This window comes from Lactuca serriola, chromosome 4 (genome assembly GCF_051521515.1).
Source record: "Lactuca serriola cultivar US96UC23 chromosome 4, Lser_US96UC23_V15, whole genome shotgun sequence".
Classification (NCBI taxonomy): domain Eukaryota; kingdom Viridiplantae; phylum Streptophyta; class Magnoliopsida; order Asterales; family Asteraceae; genus Lactuca; species Lactuca serriola.
In genome coordinates, this window is record NC_136411.1 from 30,034,577 (window position 1) to 30,058,511 (window position 23,935).

At 35.1% G+C, this 23,935-nt stretch overlaps 1 pseudogene; it reads left to right on the plus strand.

The window, feature by feature from the left end:
* The first annotated feature begins 725 nt into the window (after window positions 1–725).
* The window catches only part of LOC145098167 (putative aldo-keto reductase 4), a 113,411-nt pseudogene continuing 90,201 nt past the window's right edge, over window positions 726–23,935 (plus strand).

Consider the following 23,935-nt stretch of genomic DNA (forward strand, 5'->3'; position numbering starts at 1 on the left):
CGAGTTAGCACCATTGCCGCCTTCACGCATCTGTTCATCGCTAAGAGCCGCTCCAATCATATAAGTGATGCCACCACATTGTTGGCCTTGTAGTTCTTCTTCTTCCAGTCATTTCTCTTGTATATTAAATTAGTTTTCTTCTTCTGTTGAAAAGTAATCGATGACGGATGAAGGATCGATAGACCTAGATTTGACAAGGCCATCGAATGAGGTGTCGATTAAGGGGAATCGGAAATAGTAAACAAGAACTCCTATACACGTTGTCGTGGATTTATTCTCTCCCCAAATGATGGCTGACCAAAAATGTCGTGCAAATTCTCTAAGAGGTGAATCAATTTGTTGTTCTGTCGATCTTTTTCTGATATATTATGATCTACAAACCTTTATTTGATCCGAATCTTTGGCCTTTTACTTGGTTGCTTTCGGGGTAATTCTATTTACTTGTTGGATATAAATTCACGATAAGAGTTTTCTGATTTCTCTGCTAATGTGCATTTTTAAATAAGTATATTTTGAGATCGAAATTATGCTCTTTGATGAAAAGAAGCCAAAATTTGAGAATTAACTGTTGATATTTCAATAGGTTGTAGTTTCATAACTATTTACATCTAGAACTGCTGGCAGTAGACCAAATGTGTCCATGGATATTCCTTTGATTTTGGTTTTCTTTCCTTTGTTTTGACAAAAATTCAGTGGAGTGTTGATGGGTTTGATTGTTCGTAGAAATGGATAAATGGAATGGATTTCTACGGTTAATGTTTTACAGGGAATTGTTTGTTTTGCTTGACAGAATTCAATGTGATGTTTATTGCCTGAAATTGCCATGGAAAGAAGATTAGGCAATAACAATGAGTGGTTGTATTTCTCATTTGCAGGTATACATGAAATCAATAACAAGAATGTTCTTGTTTTCTTGGCTGGGAACGAAACGAGAGATATCAAAGCAAAACAGGGTACATATGAAACTTACAACATTCTACTGGAACGGAATCTTGAATTCCGATTCTGTCAGAATATATCAATTTGTTTCTATAGATGATTCAATGGATGATATTGGTGCGATTCCAATTCTTTTGGAATGGAATCACGAATTCCAATTTTGTTGGAATGGAATCATGAATTCTAATTTTTTTGGAATGGAGTATGGATATTTTCTCACTGAATTATGCATATTCTACAATTCTTGGTTATTGGTTTTTGTGCAATTTACAAGTCCACATATTTTTCCAAAGGAATTTAGTTTTTTATTTTTCAATTGCTAATGCATTATTGGAATCTAAACTATAATTTGGTTTTTGTTTTCACAGAAGTTAATGCTTGAAGAACGGAGCACAAAATTGAAAGTGATTCTAAGCAACATTATTCATTTAGAATGTATTAATGTTGTCGTTAGGTTTTGATGTTTTCTTTCCCGTTTTGAAAGTTTTTTTTAGTTTTATTATTTAACACTAAATGTAATTCTTAACAATTGTTACCTGTATTCTATAAGAAATAATGTATTTTTTGTTTTTATTCTTCAATTGATTGTTCAAGAATTTGTTGTTCTACAAGAAGTTTTTAAAGTCATGATCAAGAAATAGGTTCAATAATATTTTTAAATTTATAGTTCAAGAATATTTTTATTTTTGAATATACTCATAAACATATTCTGTCAGAATCTCCGAATTAAAAGAATTATAATTCGTAAAATTGAGTTTTTAAAATTAATAGAATCTATGATCCCTTAAAATATGCAATTTTCCTTTATTAAATGTATATTAATCGACTAAAATACCATTGTAATTAAATTAGATGATATCTTTCAATTGTATTTAATTCAATATGTATTAATTACTTTCTTAAAATAAGTAAAATTGATTAACCCACACACACACACACACACACACACATATATATATATATATATATATATATATATATATATATATATATATATATATATATATATATATATATATATATATATATATATAGGTAAAGGTTCAAATGAGAACAAAAAAAAAAATTAAGAACTCTAAGAACCACTCTATTTTAACTTATATTAAGTGTATTTTTTTGTCAATTTAAAATATTTGATTTATTTTAAGATTTAATAAATGGCTAAAATCAATAAGGGCATGATGGTCATTTTGATAATTTTAACATCACATTCCTAACATGAGACTAAAAAACAAGATCTGGTCATTTTTTCTTACATTCAAACTCTCACACCCACCTTCAAGAACTCAAATACAAACTCTCTTACTATCATCACCAACTACCACCACCACCGCCACCTACCGTCGATGCCGCCATAGACCGCCGCCACCATATATCGCCATCACCGTCATAGATCGTCACCATCTCATTCTCTTCGATTTTTGGTGAAACAACACCAAATTTACATCAGATCTGATGTGTTTGACACATTTCAGGTCTAGATCTGCAACAGATCACCACACCAGATCTACCCCAACACCTCTTTTTCTTCTTACCGGCGAGGCTAGATCTACCTTCGCCTTTACCTGCTACTGTCGTTGCTACCAACGCCCAAGTTAATGGATTTCAAGCCTCTCCTCTATTGTTCCTACTGTGTACTGATTTCACAAACGACTCCAAACAAACATTACCTATCCCGACGACATGTCGTCGCTATAGGTATGTTATTGGCTCCTGTTAAAACCCTATAGCGACGACTTGTCATCGTAATAGACAAATCCTGTGGCGACAACATGTCGTCGCTATAGGTAATTAATAAAACTTTATCTTTTATCCCTGAAAATATGATTGACAAGAACCTATCCCGATGACCTGTCATCGCTATAGGTGAAGCTATCGCGACGACATCTATACCGACGACACTATTGACCTATGCCGACACAACTATGCCGACGAATTGTCGTCGGCATAGGGTATGTCGACGACATGTCGTCGGGATAGAGTCCGAATTCGTCATCGCCATAGGGTGTTAATGTTGTAGTGTCCACACCTTCGGATTTGTGTTCGTCTCAAACCTATGACCTCGCCAAAACACCATAAAACATGTCATTCTCTGTTTTCTTTGGTGATGTAACATTGATGACAACTTTTTTTCGATTAGGATCCACCACCTACCTCTAAATGTGCTTTCAATTCCTCTAGATCTGCTTCCTATTCCTCCAGATTTGCATCCGTTTTCTCCAAATTTGTTTTGTTTCTGTCACACCCCAAAACCGGAACGGCGGAAACGTTCTGGGGTGGATGACGTCATGTCAAGTATCACAACACATGCATTATAGTAATCAAAGTACAACAAAACATTGCATTAATAGTAATAGTTTTACATGGTTTACAATACATCAAAGAAGTACAAGTAATGCAATAAATACAGCGTGGTACTAAGCTATCTTCATCAACAGCTCCTGGGATGTACCTGTCTAATGCTAACCTGAGAATACAAGTTATTTGAAAAGCGAGTATCAGCATTTTTACAAATGCTGGTGAGTTCATAATAATTTAGTGACGATTTTTATTCAAATAACTTTAATAAAAGTAGTAATTTTCAAGTATACAGTGAAATAGTGTCCTTTCCAGAAAATCCTATATTTTCTATTTTAAATGCAGTCTTCTACCAAGACTGGTCAGAGTTATGTGGTAAAAAGTAGTTTTCCCTTAATCGCTATCATTATCAAAATACAGAATTTGATTATTAAGGAAGCAGAAGAATTCAGGGAAATAACATATGCCTCAGCAGTGAGGACTGCTGACTAAGGCAAAGGAATCATAGACTCCAGGAGAGTATCGAATGAACGACATGCCTGGCTCAGTCTAACAGAAAGAGACACGAACCCCAAACGGTACCAAATGAAAGGTACAACTAGTAAGGTCTAATACAGTGAACACAGACCACAGACAGTATCAACTGAATCATACGTCTAGCAAGGTCAAAATAGAGAATACAGACCGCAGACAGTATCAAATGGAAGATACATCTTGCAAGGTCAAAACAATGTGACTCTGAAAATGAGTTACCAGCATACAGTGTAAATTGCCGGTGAAATACTGTTACCTTAAGGCCATGAATTATAAGGTAACCTAGGATACTCGTAACCATACTGACTAGAGTTCCAGACGCCCTACAAGCGTCTATAAAATATGACATTTGTCACCCCTTGGCTTGGTAGGCCGTGGACTGTAGCTAGCAGTCAGGGTGCAAGGGTGTCAATCCCGTATAGATCTATACACACAATGTACGCTCTCCCTACAGGAGACTCTGGTTACCAACTAGACGATGGAGAAGGCCGTGTACTGAAGATGCACCCCAAATAGTGAGTAGAGACTTCCAAATAGTGGGTAGTGTGTTTCTAATGTAAGTGATGAACTAGAGGTAGAGACTCATAACTGAACTGACTAAAGTAAACCCATATGTCTATGCTTGTGTACATAATATATAACTAATGAATCAAATGACCTTCGGATGGACATCCGATCCCACCAGACCACATCTCAACGAAGAAAAGGAAATAGGGCGGACAAGCCTTCCTAAGTCCTTCAATCATTATTTATATGCATCTATACAAGCACATACATACATCTAACTACACTTGAGTGTGTATCAAGTGGAATCATATCGTGAAGTATAAGCATACAGTGTGGAATAACCGACTTGTGAAGTATAAGCGTACAGTGGAATAACCGACTTGTGAAGTATAAGCGTACAGTGGAATAACCGAGTCGTGAAGTATAAGCGTACAGTGGAATAACCGACTTGTGAAGTATAAGCGTACAGTGGAATAACCGACTTGTGAAGTATAAGCGTACCGTGGAATAACCGAGTCGTGAAGTATAAGCGTACCATGTGGGATAATCAAATCGTGATGTATAAGTGTAACATGAAGTGGAAGCATTATCGAGTAGGAGTTTAAACTAGGTAAAAGTGAAGCAACGGTATCTAACAGGTAAAAGTAAAAGTGTATGACAAGAAAGAGAACTCTGATGAAAACCTTGGAAAAACCTTTATACTCAGGGAAAATCACATTTGGTATTCTCTGGTAAAATAAGTTTGAAAAACTTTATAAATCCTTGGAACCTTTATAAACCAGTTTAAAATGAATTTAGATAAAACAGTATAAGTAAGAGTTTTGAAACAAATGAAAACCTTTTTGAAACCATCATAGCATCCTACTCGGTAAAACAGTGTACAGTGTGGTAAAATCTTGTGCATGCGGGTTATCAATCACATATAATTGATATGATAACTGGCATGTTTAACTTGTATCCCCCCCCCCTATAAAACATGTAAAAACAATTAAAAGGTTCATTCAGGGGTATGAACTCACCTGGTGTAAGTGGATCCGACGAATGCGCCGGTTGGGTGCTCGGTGTCAAGTAAGGACTTGGACACACTTAGAGACCTATTTAACATATGATAACATATGTTCACATAAAATTAGTATATTATATACTAATTAAACAAGTATACGCACTCTAAGGAGCGGAAAACACTTTGGTTAAGTGTTTGGGGTGTCCCGGGTAACATCTAAGGGTGTGAATGACTTAGGAATGGAGTTTACTCTTCAAGAGTAAACTCTTTACACTTAGTTTACGGCCCTAGTACAACTCCCCATGATTTTACGGCCGTAAACTCATGGTGAGGGGTTCTAGGATGTTTAAAGGCCTTATTTTGATCATGGAATTGTGCTAGGTCCAAATCTAAAATGTATGAATGTGTTTAAGGCACTTAAATGGACCAAATGGGAGTTTACGGCCCTAACCATGGGAGTTTACGGCCGTAAGCTCCCAATGACATCTTTCTTGGGTACTTTAAGGGCTTAAGTGATTGAGAATAATTCCTATGTATTTTTCCAAGCCAAATGGGGAGTTTAGGGCACCACTTGGGCACTAAATGAATGAAGTATGATGCCATTTGGGGGGATTAAAACCATCATTTGACATGGTTTGGAGGTGTTTATGGCCTAGGCATGTGCTTGGGTCGTATACTCCTTTTTACCCCTCAAATCTATGTGTTTAATTGAGTTTAAGGTCCCTAGCTTGTTGGTGGTCGATTCTAGAATTTAATCCAAGGTCATTGGTGTGTTTAAGGGCATTTTTAACACACAAATATGAGTTTAATCCCCATGAAGAGGAGTTTATGGCCCAAGCATGTTCTTGGGCAGTAAACTCATGTTTACTCTTCAAAATGCTAGTTCAAGGTGTTCTAAGTCCGAATATGCATGCCTAAAGATCATATCTAAGCCTTAGGGGCAATTTGGATGGGTTTTGGGGCTTAAAAACCCCATTAATTGGTGTTCACGGCCCAAGAGTGTTCTTGGGCCGTAAACTCATGATTTTGTCCCTATTTTATGTTTTAAACTCGAATTTGTACGCTAGATAAGTTATACAACGAGTTAGGATAGTTTACCTACTTGTTTGGGGCTCGAAACGGACGATTTTTGGCTCGGGAAAAAGTTGTAGAGAGAGGGAGTTTAGGGAGTGTAAAAAGTCTCCAATGGAATCCACTCACCCTTATATAGGGGTTGGAGTTGGGGGTCAGTGAGATTCTACCCGATACTGTCGTTATACGGGGCTTTTGGTCGCACCCGATTTAGTGGTCATAATATTAAAGACTAACTTTTTCCAACTAAATGGAAATGTATATCCCGTGTTTTTATTTATCTTATTACGACTACAACGACATAAGAATATAAATAAATAAAACATTTATTTATTTGGCGACCTCTAATTAACGAAACATTTATACAGTTGAATAATCCGTTAACGGAAACGGGGTAATGTAACAGAATAAACTCTGGGTTGTCACAGTTTCCGACTGTATCCAGCAACCTTGTTCATCTCCGACCAATAAGGGCCTTTCATCTGTGACAACATATTCTTAGATCGATGCTTATCTCACTGTCTTCTTCGATGAACATGCTCTCATCCTCTCACATTCTCTTGATTTTAAATTATGTCATTTATGACAAGCATTCTATAGATCCAGTGGAGTTTCACTCAAATCGAGGTAACATAACTTCATATTTGCTTTTGTGCTTAAAGTGTTTGTGTTTTAATGCATATTTTGAACACATAATTATGATTTTGTTGTACCAGTAGTTTTTTACATATGGCTTTAGCAAAATGATGGCTTTTTTTGCCTTGGAGTTGTGTCGATGTGTTTGATTTTTATGAATTGGTTGTCCTTTCTTCAAATTTATGTGTTTATGATTGTATCTGTAACAATATATTGTCAAGATATTTTTTTCTGTTGCATGGTTCATACAATAGGATGCACATAATGTGTTCGATGATTTGTTCAATGAAATACATAAGTTTTAACATGTTATTCTTTTTTTGGATATATTTTTTCATTAAAATTTAAAAAATATATAAATATATAATATTTTGTGTTATACATACATTTTCTTAAACTATAAATAATGCATGAATGGTTGTATTAAACTTTGAGAATATACATTAAAATGTGAATACGAGTATCACAAGTTGTTTGATGAGCGTATACATTAAGCTGTGAATTATGATGTTTCAACTATTGTTTAATTTTGTTAATGTTAGTTTTAACTGTTATTAATAAGAAAATATAGGTTTTACATAGTGAATTCATGAGTTTTGTATGTTTTAAGTTGTGAATTAGTTATGAACAAGTCTATTAAGCTGAGAATATGGTTGCGAATGTATAATTTTTATGTATTAAATTGTAAATTTCTTATACTAAGTTGTGAAATTTATGTATTTAATTGTGAATTGATTGTATTAAGTTGTGAATCGACTGTATTAAGTTATTAATTAACTTGTGAATTTTGTATATTAAACTATACATTTATTATATTAAGTTGTAAATATTGTGTATTAAGTTGTGAATTGATTGTATTAAGCTGCGGTTTTTTATTAACGTAGTATGAGATGAAAGAAACATTATAAACATATATGATTTTTTTCTAATTTTGAATAAAATATGTAAATTTTAAACTGTGAATTCGTGTAAATTAAACGTTGAAATATTAAATTAAGTTGTGAATTAATGTCTGCAATGATGAATTAAATTGTGAATCTAATTTTTTCTATTAAAATCTGATTTTTGAGGGAAGGATGTTGGCGGTGTTGGCACCGATGGTTGATAGTCGAGATAGTTGATGGCAGTGTATGGTAGTTTGCGGTGTTGATGCTAGTGGTGGTGGTAAAGTAAGAATATGCTCTATATCTCACTTATCTTCATCTTCTTCGCTAATTTCAGATAAGTTATCATCTTTTATGATTCATGCATATGTTTTGTTTTTATGTTTGCCTCCGAAATATGCGATAATTTATGTATGTATTAAATTGTGAATGAGCTATTTATACACTGAAATATGATATTATACTTATCATTGAGTTGTGAATGTGCTTAATTAAACTATGAATTTTGTGTATTAAGTTGTAAATTTTATTCACATCTTAATACAATAAATTTACAATTTAATACACAAAAACTCCTCCATATATGAACTTATAATTATGAGTTTTAAGTTGAGAATTTAGCTGGGAATATATAATTTTGTATATTAAACTGTGAATTTATTGTATTAAACTATGAATTTTGTGTTTTAAACTGTGAATGACCCTATTAAGCTATGTTTTTTTTATGAATATTGTGTTTACATCTGAAATATGTGGAGAAAGAAGCATTATATACATATATGATTTTCTCTAATTTTAAATAAATTATATAAAATTTAAATTGTGAATATTATGTAAATTAAACTTTGAAAGAAGCTTTATCCTCCGGATCTGAATGTATCAATATAAGTTTTAAGTTAAGAATATGACATTTCTATTTATTAAATTGTTAATTTATTATATTAAGTTGTAAATTTTATGTTTTAAACGGTAATTGACTATATTAAACTACGAATAGACTGCATTTTGTTGTGACTTTTTTTTATATATTTTTTGTCAAAATATGAATGATTTATTTATGAATTTTTGTATAAACGTTCTTGTGAATATATTTATTTTTGTGTTGTATACTTATATAAGAATGCATTAACTTTTGTAATTGTTTTGTATTAAATTCAAAATGAGTAAATTGATAGGTTTATTAAATTATGAATGTATTATTTAGCTTGTCATTGCATTACTTTATATGTAGATGTGATTTGTAAAGAAGAATGGTTGTCATGCTGGTATAGGTGATTGGTGACGGCATATGGTGGTAGAGTTTGGGTTTGACAATTCTTTGGGTTTGTGAATTAGTTTAAAATTATTGTATTAAGTTGTGAATTTTATGTATTAAACTGTAAATGAAATGTATAAATTTGTATTTCATATAATTTTTATGTTAAAATATGAATGAATATGTTAGAATAGATTTTTTTTACGATTTTACCCTTTTCTTACAAAAAAGACAAAAATTGGGATTTTAACATATTTAGACAAATTCACAAAAATATATTTACTTATAAAATAAGGGTTCTTAGGGTTCATAATCTTTTATGGTTCTCATTTGAACCACTCCCTATCTATATATATATATATATATATATATATATATATATATATATATATATATATATATATATATATATATATATATATATATATAAAAGTTAGTTCTTAATATGAAGACCTCATTTACCTTCATTTCTCCGTTAAGTCTTTTTTTTAAAAAAATTAAATTTTAATTTATCATCCATATATACCCTGATAAAGTTGTGATCCTCATTAAGTAAAAAAACAAAAGAATCAACTTGTTTCTTATACACAACTAGATCACATACCATTGAATGTGATCACATATATTTTTACTCACACGATCTGGTTTCCATGACTCAAGCATTTTATAAGTAGATGAATTGCATACATAAGCATATGTATAAATATTTATATGCTTAAAAAAGTTGGTTGATATTTTTTTCCGTCACTTCTATCTCAAATCATCAAAATTTTAAATGAAATTCATATCGAAATTAGGTCTTATTTTATTCATACATTTAATTTTACACATGAAATCTAAAGTTAATCAAATAACCTACTATTTCAGATAATTCTTAGAGATTTATTTGACAGATGCATATATTATTTTATAATCTAAGTTTTCATTTCATATATATTCATGACTTATCTATAAAAGTTATATAATAAATAATAAATGTCGATAACCTAATCTCTCACAAATATAATGTTTGTGGTTGCACCACTATTCCAATCAAGTCTTTCACGACTTTAAGATTTTTTTATTGTACATCATCTGTGCATATAATAGAAGCATAAATTTTTTTCATTAGATATCGATCTTAATTCAGCTTCGTTTTGCAGTAATTTAAGTTAATATTAACTTAAAACAAAATCGATTCATCTGATTGATTAAATTTAAACAACATTGATTATCATATTTGAATCAAATCTATCATGAATTAATTTTCATTTAACTGTACAAATAGTATGTATCTGATAGATGCATAACTTATTTTTATCATTATCAATATCGATTCAAATAATCAATTAATTGTAATCAATTTAATGTTTTTGTTTCCTAATCTACCCTCAATTGAAATTAAAACATGTTCTTAAAAAGTTAAATATAATCTATTGAAATTTAATCTTAATTAAGATCGTAGCGCTATTAATAGGTTTGTTGCTTCGATCCCTTAAATGGTTCGCCATTGATTTCCCCCTTCTCTCTCTCTCTCTCTCTCTCTCTCTCTCTCTCTCTCTCTATATATATATATATATATATATATATATATATATATATATATAAAGTCAGTATTAGAATGTTTTCAACAAAATATTTCAATCTGGAATAGTTTTTAAATGGCAAATATATATATATATATATATATATATATATATATATATATATATATATATATATATATATATATATATATATATATATAGAGAGAGAGAGAGAGAGAGAGAGAGAAAGAGGAATGAGTTCTATGGAAAACAAATAACTAGGGCAACATCTACCGGAAACAATAATTAAATGACACGTGTCCATTTCTTTCTTCACAAGTAATGTATTGTGGAAGTTATTGTAGAAGTGATGTGTTGTCGTGTTATCATTGGTTCAAATATGTGTTGCCCTAATCATTCATTTTGTATATAACTCTTCCCTATATATATATATATATATATATATATATATATATATATATATATATATATATATATATATATATATATATATATATATATATATATATGCCATTTAAAAACTATTCCAGATTGAAATATTTTGTTGAAAACATTCTAATACTGACTTTAATAATATCCATAGACATCTACTTTGGCCCAAAGGTACCGGCCTACTCATTGAACATTTAAAGCGTTAAACCCCACACGCTGACATAGATATTTTCCTTGTTTTGTATTATTAAATTTTTTGTCCGATACTTTTTTTTAAATGATTAATCTAATAAGTCGTCTATATTTAAATATTTTCATAAAAAAATCTAAAAAAAACGTGCATAAATGTTGGTGCATATATATGAGACATGTAAATGTATGTATTTACTAGGTGATTGTCCGCATATTGTGCAAAAACACTTATATAGTTGAAGTTTTTATAAATATATGTTTTTTTTAATATAACAATAACATTGTTGTTAAATTTGATATAATAATTCGTATACTAAATTGATATAATGTATTGATTATTTTAAATTATATAATAATATATATACATCTATTATAACAGTATAATATCAATCGTTTGAATGACTTCTACCCGTGAGTTATAAATGAATAAAATTAAATATAATATATGGTTTAATCTTATTTATAGTTGTTGTTATTGCTAATTAATTTTTTAAAATTTATTTTTGCTTAATGTTTTAATTTTTATCATTATAATTATTTAAAACATCAAACATTGTTTTTATTTTATTTTTAAGGTAACAATATAATCATTTATATAGAGTTATTTTTAACTATTGTTATTGTAAGTTATTTTAAACTACTTAGATTATAAAAATATCTTTATGAAATATTTTAGTTAAATTGATATTACAATTTAGTTTTTACATTTATCACTAAAATTTATCATTTTTAACAATTTACAAAATATTCTTTGGTTTTTTAAGTGAAACTGAAATTTATATTTAAGTTGACATTGTAATGTTATATTTAAAATAAAAATTTAAGTATTTTGTCCAAACTGTTTAAAAGTGGTAAACTGATAATGGTTTACATACAACAACTTATTAAATATAATAAATTAAGTATAATATGTTAAAAGTTAAATACATAACTTTATAAGTAGAAGTAAAGATATTATTTTAAAATTGAAATTTAATATATTTATTATTACACTTTAGGTTTGATATTTATTTAACCTTATTAACTAACATGTAATCATTATTAGAAAAACACTATAATTAATCATTTTTAACTATTTACAAAATATACTTTGGGTTGTTTAAGTTAAACTAAAATTTATATTTAAGTTGACCTTGTAATGTTATATGCAAATTAATAATTTAAGTGTTTTATACAAATTGTTCCAAAATTGTATTTTTAAAATGATAATGGTTTACATCCAACAATATATTAAAACTAATAAATTAAGTATAATATGTTAAAAGTAAAATACAAATCACTTAACAAGTAGAAGTAAAAATATTATTTTAATATTTAAATTTAGTTTATATGTGATTAAACTTTAGGTTTGATATTTATTTAACCGTATTAACTAAATTATAATCATTATTAGAAAGAAATTGAAAAGTTTTAGGAGTTTCAAATGAATGTGGTGAAAGAAAAAAAGACTTCCTTTATCATATAGTATGATGATGATATGATATGATGAGACATGTAAATGTATGTAATGATGAAATAAAAAGGCACATATTCACTGTCGTATACACAAGCTTTCTGTTTGGACATTTTATTTGAAAAAAATTATATAAGATAAACTTAATGAAGTAAGTCATTTTTTAAACAATTATCGAACAAAAGAGCTCGAAAGATAAGAGGGATTAGTTGGAAATTATTGTTCGCAAAATATGAGTTGTGCGTGTTTGTGTGTGTCTGAGTATACTTTGTTATTTAATAAAATAAAGGCATAAAAACACTATTTTGATGTTAATAATTTTGTATATATGTGTAATATTATAGTAAATTACAATTTGAATACTATCGTATGATTGTTTTTTATATATAAAGGGAACTTCCCTAAAGAGGGTTTCCGGGCCAGCTTTCGTGCACCGACAAATCCTCCGCTGCAAACATGAGACTTTGCCTCATGCTCTGGAGTCACTCAGGCGAACCTCCATGGCCACAAGGGTTGAGTGGTGCCAGGATTTGGCCAAATAATTATCATATGATTGTTCATATATTTATTGTTGAATAATGACTTAAACCAACACATACACACATACACAAGCATACACACACACATACATACATATATATATATATATATATATATATATATATATATATATATATATATATATATATATATATAGACAGTGTTCTAAAAGGCACGCCATGGCGCGCGCCAAGGCGCACCATGGCGTGAGGCGTCGCTTCACCGTTACGAAAAGCTTCATAACGTTGCTGTTAGGCATGGCGCGTGGCAAGGCGTGATATGGCGCGCCATGGCGTGTTATGGCGCGTGTTTTTTCGTTTGAGACACACTTTTTTGCTCTTTGTTATGTCTTTTCAAATCGGAGATACTAGTATTGTGGTTTTTGTTAACTTTTTGTTATTAGTTATTGATCTAACACTTCTAAAAAGTAGTTATATTTAATATAAATTTATATTTATGTGGTAATATAATTTTAAATTAATACAAAATCGCCGCCTTACATCACGCCTTGAAAAACACCATGGCTCGTTAAGCTTGAGGCTTGGCCTTGCCGCCACGCCACGCCTCACGCCATTTAGAACCTTGTATATATATATATATATATATATATATATATATATATATATATTAATGTTGTATGTTGTTAGCCTCTACATAATTGCCATATGGTAGCATTAAGGAAGGCCTAACCAATATGGTAAGCTGACTAACTAGGCCGACTCTCTTTAGCAATCTAGATCAATTACAACTAGCAACAAAATATCTTATATCAATAAATCATTCGTGCAAGTACTTAGGTAACATCCCGGGAAACACAGAAAATGAATTAATGTTATATTAAAGGGTACTATCATTCCAACCTCTGGACCACATCATCACCTGAATAATAGCAGTTACGAAGGTCTCATTGACCCTATAGAAATACCTTTACGAATGTTGGTTAGAGAACACACATTGAATAACAATTAAGCAACATTTAAACCGATATCTAACATAGGCATCAGAGAGAAATACCAGTGTCCATCCCTTGATAGTGCCTCCTAACCTATTGTTCACTTATTTTGTTGTGTAACTTCTTGTATCGCACCACCAACCGAACTCCTCAAGGCATAAACCCTTCGTTTAGGAAGTTACAACGCATCATTGGTGTCATCCGAAATCACCATGCAAGACAAGGATGTTGCTTCTGATGAGTTTATAAAAACTCTTTGATCGATTAGATCTTACAACAGGTAAATCGAGAATGCGAAAAACAGTAAGATAAAGCACAAGAATGAATCTGAATGTGTCGAATGATTCAATTGATTCAATCCTCAGCAGAGCTCGATGAAGAACTTCCGATGTAGAGGATTTTAGGGTTACAAAAGATAAGAACAATGAACTCTATTAAATTCTCTATGAAATCTTACGTTCTAGGATGCATGCAAGCAACTATAAATATTAAACCCTACAAAATAACTCACGGATGGACAGGCCCATACCGGAGACTAAACTGGACTAACTATCGAGCCCAAGACGCAACACCTTCTGGACCTAACAATTTCCCCCTTTACGTGAATTGGAGCGAGACTATCACTTCTTCTTGCTGGGTCCAGCTGCAGGAACCTTCTTAGTGGTGTCAAACAGATGAGGGATGAGAGCGAGGATTGTCTGTCTGAAGCGAATGTGCCACTGGATCATGTCATCGAAGTACTTCTTGTCGTCTGCTGAGTTTTGCTTGCAACGATGAATGATACCCAAAACATGTTCCAGGCATGCAGTAGTCTAGACATGTTTGTCTGCCAAAGTGAACAGGAATTTTTGGCCTTCGTTTCTGGTAAACATGACAGAATTTCTCTTCAGGTCAATCTTCCCCATCTGCATCATGTTCAGATCACTTGCTGAGCCAACGGGAGAGATAGTGGGATTTTTCTTGAAAATGCTAGCGATCTCCTGATCCATCTTGACAACTTCCATGATGTAGCAAACAAGCATCCTCTTGAAGTGATCAATTATCGGACCATACTCTGCTTCATTTGTGAGAAGGATGTTGTGCAAAATTATCCAATCATGTGGATTCAAGTTGGGAAGATCAGCAAGCGAAATGGTATGTTCTGTCTTGACAGAACCCCTCAGCACCTTGAACCGAACGTTCGTGAAGTTCCCTTCCCGATACGGCTTGAGGACCCGAACGTTGACAATCTTCTGAGCGCTCCAAGTTTGATACTGTGGTTGGGCAGCCCTCAGATAGAACTCGACCTGATCCCTGTCAACCTTTGGATGAGGATGAGGGATATCATCAACATTGTCAAAGGCATGGAAGATGAAGGCCTTTCGGGTCAGTGGCATGTCGAACTGAGAATCGACAAAATTGATACGATCCAGTGAAATGACCGGTTCGAGCCACAAGATGCTTGGGGTTTCAATTGCTTCCTTCAAAAGCTTCTCAAGAGTCCACGGAGGCAAAAGGGTATTCCTACTCTCAAGAAGGTCGTGAGCCTCTTTCATCTTTCTTTCAGCTGCCTCAGCCTCTCTGGCAACCCGAGTGCTCACATCAGCATCCTTATCTCGACTTTGCTTCTTTAAGAGATCAAGAATCGTCTCTTTGTCGCCGTCACTGTCTTCAGCAATTTGTTTCCCTTTGTCTTTGACACCCGAACCTGAGGCTTGACCTGTTGAGGAAGGTTCGGTTGTTTTTGTTGCTGTAGAAGTGGGAGGCGGTTGAGATACATCCTCTCCCCCTTGTTTCGAAATGGACACGAACTCAAAGAGCCCTTCAATTTTGCTCAGGAGAGAAAGGGCAGGAGCAAGCTTTTCCGCAAGAGTACGCCTCACTGAATAGTTTAATATTAGATCATGTGCCTCCAGGATGTTTGAAAGGGCTGCGTGGACATCCGAAACACATGATGAAATCACTTCTCTTTCAGATCGAAGAGATTCAATCTCCTTTTGAGAATTGGAGAGTTGAAGATTATTGACCTTGAGAGCAGTGGTCTTTTGAGCAAGAGCGTCCATGAGAGAGTTCTCAGCAGCTAGATCTTCATGGAGCTTAGTTAGTCGCTCCTCAATGGTCGCCTTAAACGATGAGTTGTCGTCGGTGAGAGTTTGACGAAGAGTGGCGAAGGACTGCAGTTCCGAGGCAACTGAGGAAGCCAGCTTGTTGACAATGTGGTCAAGCTTCGTTTTAGTGGCATCTGCAGTTTCCTGTAAAGACTGCAAAAGAGAGGAAGCATCAGTAAATAGTTTTTCGACTTTTTTGGTCGCAGCAGCACAAGCCTGGGTGGAGGCGTCAATTGTGGCAGTGGCTGAGCTGATGGAGGCTTCGTGAGCCTTAGTAAAAGCATCAACAATCCTCTGAATAGCAACCTCAGAGATGGTAGACTGTGATGAAGAAGAAGAGGAAGCAATGAGAGAGTCAATCTTCTTGTGAAGCTCCTTGAGATGCTTTTTGGTGACGGGAGCATCATCGTCATCGTCACTTTGCACCTGATACGGACTGTAGTAGACCGAATCAAATGTCATTTTCTCCCAACCAAGAAATGGTTCTTCATTCTCTGTGGACTGAGCAGGAGATGAGGGTGGAGGCTCGGTAGTGGAAGTAGGTTCAGGAGCTGATGTATGTTCGGTAGTGGGAGTGGGTTCGGGTGCGTCAGTAGGAGCCCCCGTATCAGATACGTTGGTTCTTACTTCAGCGGTTGTTGTAGTAGCTTCAGTAAAGATGGGAGGGGGTACTGGGATAGAAGTGGGTGGTATTTGAGTGGTGGAGGTTATGGGGGGAATGGAAGTAAAAATGGAGATTAGTGGAGAAGGGATAGGTGAACTAGAAACATGTAACTCTGGGGTAGGCGATCGTGGAGGAGTGTTACCGCGAAGGGACTCGTCGGAGTCAGAACTTTCTTCTTCAGATTCGCTTGAGGAGGAAGCGAGTATCAGCTTTCGCCTGGGTTGGGTTTTTCTCTTCTTCGGTGGAGGGGATTGAGCAGCCTTACTGGGTTTGCGTTTCTTCGGAGAAGGGCCTTTTGCTCCCTTGGCAACGTTCTTTTCTTTCCCCTTTTCATTTTTCTTTCCTCTCGGAGCGGGCCTATCAGCGTCGTGGATGGATTTGATCATATCAGGAGTGAGCTCTCTAGGGCCAGAGCGACGAAACTCCTTGTAGGTTCGGATGATACGGCTGTCGCTTGGGACATCTCCATACATCGACTCAGTGATTGAGCCAAAAAACTGGAACTTTGATGCATCTGAAACAATAATCATCATGGTATGAAAAGTACCTATCGAAGAGAGTGGAGAACTAGCAACGATGGAAACGTGATACTTATCCATCACCCACTTGGTGATCAACGTCTAGAATCGAGCGTAGGAGATCTCGGAGTGTTGAGACGTGGATGCAACGCTCTAGATCAGTTGCTGCCATAACACCGACCCATAGTCGAGGTTGATACCGTGATATACCCCATATAGAATCGTTATGAAGAGACGACTCGCTCCATCAGAACCGGCACTGCGTTCCGGTAACCCCTTGAATAACACGGTGAAGAACCCGTTCCACTGAGGGGGCAAGCAGGATTTCTTGAACTTGGTGACCGTCATCAGCACCTCAGTGTATCCCATGTTGTAAAACATAGAAAACAGCTGACCCACTGGAATGGAGTCAGGGTTAACCCTAGATGAATTGGGTTCAAACCCTAGAAGCGAACAGAATCGCTGCTTGGAGATTGATGCCTTGTGATCAAGAATGTCGAAGAAGATCTTATTTACAGACTTATCGTAATGAGCAGTGGCGAAGATTTGGGATAAACATTCCATAGGAATAGCTTCAGCTTTGCTGAGAGCGGGAGCAAGCGGCGAAAATCTGAGGCATTCGATGATCGGGAACATGAAGGCATCGTAAACGTGTGGAGTAAGATCGATGATCAGACTCTGTTGAGGATGAATCGGCAGGATGTGGGAAGTGGCATGAACAGAAGATGAGTCCGCCATTGAAGTGAAGAGGTTAGGAGAGATGATGAACAGTAGAATACTCAAAGCTTTTCTTGCTTCTAAATATTGGGGCAGTAAAGAGGTAAATAATGGTCAAGGTTACCTTTTATACCGTGGGAGAAGAGAGAGAAAAATCGGTTCCCAAATCTTCTAGGGAAATATGAAGGGTTTTCGGAGATGATTGATGTGTGACAGTTGGTAGCCCCGATGATTCTGCAGGAGAGAGAAGAACTGTCCCGATTCACACGCCTTCCCATCAGGCGCCGTTTAAGAAAAAAACGGTTCCACTTCGCACGCCTGTCCTTCAAGCGCCGTTTGAAAATCAAAGCGATTGGACTCCCGGCTGAGTCAGCGTCTTATCCCTTTAGAGTGAACGTCATCTTAAACCAAAATGACCACGTGTAACAATATGAGCCACAATTCTTTTATAACTTCAAATTCCATCACAAAAAAATGGCTTGTAAGTAATGAAACCAGAATTTTTGGAAAATCAAAAAGATTTTCGTGCTTAGTGTGTAAAAGAAAAAGAAATAAAGCAACACATATGTGGGAATTTGTGATGTCAGTAAAGACACGAAACAATAGATCTCGGGCACGAATCTCTTCCTTCAAAGTCACGAGAGACCTTAAAGTGTTTGTTTGGTTTCCCGTTGAATTACGATCAGACACTTATAGAGAAGTGTTGAAAGGCATCTTTTTAATCAGGCTAATATGGGTGGCTTTCGCTTCAGTTCAGAATTTCTGATTTTGTCATAAGACAGAAATCGACTGAAGTGCTTGTGAGACCAATGTAGTCTGTTGAACAAGCAGGATTGAAATAATTTAAGTGGCAGTGTAAAATACTTTATGTGAAATCTCAAAGAAAAATAAAACTGGATTCCAAAGGAAGAAATGTTATGGGATTTAACAATTTCGTAGGAATCGCAGAAAAAGAAATTAGAGATTTCATGTTACATCCCCATGGATAAGTTCGTCAATTCGTTAGTGAAAGCTAGAGCAAAGTTGATTATTCACCGTCAATTCATAAAAGGTATTGAAGTGTGGGTTTCACTTAGCACATAGTGGCACGAAGTTAAGATCATGAACACAGAAATTGTGTAACCATAAACCTCAGTGGTAATTTCTGAGAGTCTTAAGGGTTACTTTTATGAAGTGAACAAGATGGAGAAAAGTAGTATAGATGGTGTAAAGAAACCAAAGTACCTCTGTTCTTAAGATAAGGACCAAGCAGAAAACTCTTATCTCATGTGAGAAGAGAGTTAGGTAGCTCATGATTAGAATAAATATGAAAGCCTAATTGGGAAGACAAGGTTTGTATATACCAAGTCAGTAAGGCTATTATTCAGAATCAGGTGAGGATTTGGACGCATACAACAACATGCTTCTAGGGACACTTAACTAATGAAAGAATTTCCCCACAAATATCCACACAAAAATATGAGACACAAAACAAAACAACAAAAAAAATTATCGAACAAATAAAATAAAAAAATGTTTTTGGAATTTTTGATTTAAAGAAAGAAAAAAAAATTTAAAAAAATGCGACACAAAAAAAAAAATTGGAACCGAACCCGAGCGTTCGGTCTATTTCGGTTGCAAAAAAAATAAGTTTGAAAAAGAAAAGAACTTTGAAGATAAGAGAGATGAAATTGAGAAAAGAATACAAAAGATTTACAACCAAAGAAACTACCTTTGAGTGATAAGCAAAGATCAGATAATAGGACCGAACCCGAGCGTTCGGTTCATTTCGGCACACACGTGAACCGAACCCGAACATTCGGTTCATTTGGCTTCCAACTTTTAGTTTTGAGAAGTATTTTTTGGTACTGACTCCGATTCCATCATTCCTAGCCCTTGTAAAATTTTATTGAAACTCGCTTCAGGAAGAGCTTTGGTGAAGATATCGGCCAGTTAATCAATGGTTCAAACAAAGTGAATTTCGACGTTTCCATCTTCCACATGATCCTTTATAAAGTGATACCTCAGTGCTATATGCTTGGTCTTGGAGTGTTGCACTAGGTTATGACAGATCCTAATTGCACTTTCTGAATCGCAATATAGTGGGATCTTTATCATATTGAGTCCATAATCATAGAGCTGGCTTTGGATCCAAATCACTTGAGATGTACAGGAGGCAGCTGCAATGTACTCTGCTTCGGCTATAGACAGAGAAACACATGTCTGTTTCTTTGATTGCCAGCTAACCAACTTCCCGTCTAGGAATTGGCAGCCTCCAGTGGTGCTTTTCCTGTCTAAACCACATCCTCCAAGGTCTGCATCTTAGTAGGCTTGAACGAAGAAACCAGAGTTTGATGGGTACCATAGACCGAGGGAGGTGGTTCGTTTCAGATACCAGAGTATGTTTTTCACTGCTAGCATATGTGGTTCACGAGGATTCGCCTGAAACCTAGCACAATAACATACATAAAACATTATATCGGGCCTGCTAGCTGTGAGATACATCAAGGAACCAATCATCTGGCGGTATAACGTTATATCGACTGCCGGTTTTTCCAAGGATGGTGTGAGCTTGGTGCCGAACGCCATTGGAACTTTGACCTTTGAGTCTCCCATCATGCCGAATTTAGCAAGAAGAGTCTTGGTGTATGCTTCCTGGTTGATAAAGATGCCTTCGGGTCCCTGTCTAATATTTAAACCAAGGAAAAAGTTAATCGGACCCATTGAGCTCATTTCAAATTTAGTCTCCATCAGCTTTCTGAATTCAGCTGTTAAGCTAGGATTCGTTGAGACAAAGATGATATCATCGACATAGATTTGAACAATCATAAGGTGGTTACCTTCCTTCTTACGAAAGAAGGTTGGGTCAACCAAACCTTGTTTGAATTTTGACATCTTTAAGAACTTAGTTAGCGTTTCATACCATACCCTAGACGCTTGTTTCAGATCGTAAACTGCCTTGTCCAGAATATAACAGTGATTGGGGTGTTTTTCATTCACAAATACCGGAGGTTGCTCCACGTAAACTGTTTCTTCAAGTTCTCCATTCAGAAAGGCGCATTTTACATCCATTTGGTAGACCTCGAAGTTCTTGTGTGCAGCGTAGGCAAGAAATATTCGAACAGATTCCAGCCTCGCTACCGGAGCAAAAGTTTCCTTGTAATCAATTCCTTCTTCCTGATAGTATCCTTTCACCACGAGACGAGCTTTATTTCGAATTACATTACCTTCCTTGTCCATTTTGTTTCTGAATACCCATTTGAGACCAACGACTGAGGCATCTTTAGGAGTTGGAATAAGGCGCCAAACCTTGTTTCTTTCGAAATCATTGAGTTCATCTTGCATAGCTTGAACCCAGTCAGAATGATCAAGAGCAATATTTACTATCTTCGGTTCAACTTTTGATACGAAAGAATTATACATGCAGAACTCAACTTTGGAGAATATAGATGATTGCTTTGCCTTCAGTTGAGATCAGGTCAGGACCTTTTTAGAGACATTACCCACTATCTAAGATACAGGATGATCTGTGGTCCATTTAATAAGAGGAGGGTAATTTGGATCATAAGATGGATCCAATTCAGCGTTCACCATTTCTTCCAATTCAGATTGACTATCGTCATCATAGAACATATCGGAATTCTACCCCTCGACTGATGAGTCTTTTTGATTTTCAAGTTGGTTTGAACCTTCGGGTGCAACAGAGCTTGCAGGTGTAACTGGACTTTCTGGTGCTACAGGACTTTCGGGTGTAGCAGAGCTTTCGGGTGCTACAGGAATTTCGGGTGTAGCAGAGCTTTCAGGTGCTACAGGACTTTCGGGTGTAGCAGAGCTTTCAGGTGCCATAGGAATAGAATTCTCCCCCTGAAATTGTGAGTTAGGTTGACTTGAATAAAATGGATTCTCCCCCTCAACTGAAGCGCCTTGCTGAGGAGGTTCGTTTGGAACTTGATCTCCTTCACCCATTCGTTTGGTTGCATCTTCGACAATTTGCTTCAGATGATCGATTTTGTTGTCTGCTGCCTTGGCTACCGAGAGAGTAGCTTTCTCAGGTTCATCGAATAATTCCACAAACTGATTGAACAAATTAGCAATCATGGCTGTGACCTGACCTGTTTGAGAGAAAATTTCTCCAATTGCTTCTTCAGTAGTCTTTAGCTTCTTGACGTAGCTGTCATTGAAAGTCACATAATATGTTTCTTCAATCTTTCTAGAACGCTTATTTAAAACCCGGTATGCTTTTGAAGTAAGAGAGTATCCCAGAAAAATTCCTTCATCAGCTTTAACGTCAAACTTGTTACGATGTTCTTTGGAGTTGAAGATGAAACATCGTGAACCGAACACATGGAAGAATTTTACATTCGGCTTCCTGTTATTGATGATCTCATAGGGAGTAAGAGAGAAGTGTTTGTTGAGATAAGACCTGTTCTGCTTAAAACATGCTGCAGCAATAGCATCAGCCCAGAAATATAAAGGAAGAGAAGCGAAACTTAACATGGTTCGGGCCGCCTCACACAAGGATCAGTTTCGCCTTTCGACAATCCCGTTCTGTTGAGGCGTGTAGGGGGCTGAGAAGTTGTGACTGGTTCCTTTTTCTGCCAAAAAGTCTTCAAATTCTTTGTTCTTGAACTCCAGTCCATTGTCGCTTCTAATGTTGCAAATGACTTTTCTCAGTTGCACTTCAACCTACTTGATAAACATCTTTAGCTTAAGAGTAGCCTCAGATTTGTGCTTCAGAAAGAACACCCATGTAAAACGTGAGAAATCAACAACAATCACAAGAATATACTTGCTACCGCCAATGCTTTCGATTGATGATGGACCACACAAGTCAATGTGAAGCAACTCAAGTGGTTCAACAACTTTTGTGTTTATAATGGATGGGTGACTTTGACGACTTTGTTTCCCCATTTCACATGCAACACACAAGTGTTCTCGATCAAACTTGAGCAATGGAAGACCCCGAACATGACCTCCAGTAACAAGCTTGTTGATGTCTTTGAAGTTAAGATGTGAGAGCCTTCGGTGCCACAACCAGCTTTCATCAGAATGAGCTTTGGACAAAAGACATATAGCTGGATTTCCTTTGATTGGTTTGAGATTGAGAGGAAACATTTCGCCTTTGCGGTCTGATTTGAGAATAACCCTTTTTGATTTCTTCTCTATGATTTCTAAACCTTCATCGTCAAATGAGACTTTGAGACCGGTACCTCCTACCAGTTGAGAAACACTGATGAGATTATGCTGCAACCCTTCAACGTACGCCACCTTTCTTATTGTGAAGTCTCCATTGGTTATCATCCCATAACCCTTTATCATTCCATAGGAGTTGTTACCAAATTTGACATTACCACCATTTTGAAGAGATCGAAACTCCCTTAGCTCTTACTTCCTTCCTGTCATGTGACGTGAGCAGCCACTGTCAATGTACCATTCTTCGTCGAACTGCTCATCACTAATAACCTACAAAAATTAAGCAGATTTAGGAACCCAAAGTTTCTTGGGTCCACATGAGCCTTTCACAGGAACAGGAATAGTAAGAGTAACATCAACAAGATATGTTCTTTTTATTAATGTTGTTTCGTCTTTCCTCTTAATAGTGAACACTTTGATTTTGTTAGGATTAGCTACAGTTGGTTTGGTTTCAGGTTTTGGTGTTTGGGCATTAGACTGCTTTCGGTCATCCTTGACTGAAGAAATCTTCGATTTTCCTTTCAAGTTCGTTGATGATTTTGAATTTCGTGCAGG